Below are 1,558 nucleotides of genomic sequence, written 5' to 3'. Positions count from 1 at the left end.
GACAAAGTACATAGACCGCTATCCAGCATGCATCTATGCCTAAAAAGTCCACCTTCAGGTTAGCATCCGCACCCCTTCCAGTATTAAGTTGCAAACAACAGACAATTGCATTAAGTATGATGCGTAATGTAATCAACACAAATATCCTTAGACAAAGCATCGATGTTTTATACCTAGTGGCAACAACACATCCACAACCTTAGAACTTTCTGTCACTGTCCCAGATTTAATGGAGGCATGAACCCACTATCGAGCATAAATACTCCTTCTTGGAGTTACAAGTATCAACTTGGCCAGAGCCTCTACTAGCAACGGAGAGCATGCAAGATCATAAACAACACATATATGATAGATTGATAATCAACTTGACATAGTATTCCATATTCATCGAATCCCAACAAACACAACATGTAGCATTACAAATAGATGATCTTGATCATGATAGGCAGCTCAGAAGATCTAACATGATAGCACAATGAGGAGAAGACAACCATCTAGCTACTGCTATGGACCCATAGTCCAGGGGTGAACTACTCACACATCAATCCGGAGGCGATCATGGTGATGAAGAGTCCTCCGGGAGATGATTCCCCTCTCCGGCAGGGTGCCGGAGGCATTCTCCTGAATCCCCCGAGATGGGATTGGCGGCGGCGGCGTCTCTGGAAGGTTTTCCGTATCGTGGCTCTCGGTAAAAGGGTTTTCGCGACGGAGGGAATGAATAGGCGGAAGGGCAGTGTCGGTGGAGGCACAGGGGCCCCACACCATAGGGCGGCGCGGGCCACCCCATGGCCACGCGGCCTTGTGGTGTCGGTGCCCCGTGGCCCCACTTCATATCCCCTTCGGTCTTCTGGAAGCTCCGTGGAAAAATAAGACCCTGGGCGTTGATTTCTTCCAATTCCGAGAATATTTCCTTTGTAGGATTTCTGAAACCAAAAACAGCATAAAACAGCAACTGGCTCTTCGGCATCTCGTCAATAGGTTAGTACCGGAAAATGCGTAATAATGACATAAAGTGTGTATAAAACATGTGAGTATCATCATAAAAGTAGCATGGAACATAAGAAATTATAGATACGTTTGAGACGTATCAAGCATCCCCAAGCTTAGTTCATACTCGCCCTCGAGTAGGTAAACGATAACAAGGATAATTTCTGAAGTGACATGCTATCATAATCTTGATCAATACTATTGTAAAGCATATGAGATGAATGAAGTGATTCGAAGCAATGGTAAAGACAATGAATAAATAACTGAATCATATAGCAAAGACTTTTCATGAATAGTACTTTCAAGACAACCATCAATAAGACTTGCATAGGAGTTAACTCATAAAACAATAGATTCTTAGTAGAAAGTTTTGAAGCAACACAAAGGAAGATATAAGTTTCAGCAGTTGCTTTCAACTTCAACATGTCTATCTCATGGATAATTATCAACACAAAGTAATATGATGAATGCAAATAAGAAAGTATGTAAGAATCAATGCACAAAGTTGACACAAGTATTTGCTTCTAAGATAGAAAGAAGTAGGTAAACTGACTCAACATAAAGTAAAAGA

This window comes from Lolium perenne, chromosome 2 (assembly GCF_019359855.2).
Source record: "Lolium perenne isolate Kyuss_39 chromosome 2, Kyuss_2.0, whole genome shotgun sequence".
Lineage (NCBI taxonomy): Eukaryota > Viridiplantae > Streptophyta > Magnoliopsida > Poales > Poaceae > Lolium > Lolium perenne.
The sequence above is the reverse complement of the archived record's forward strand: the minus strand, read 5'-3'. Positions refer to the sequence as shown.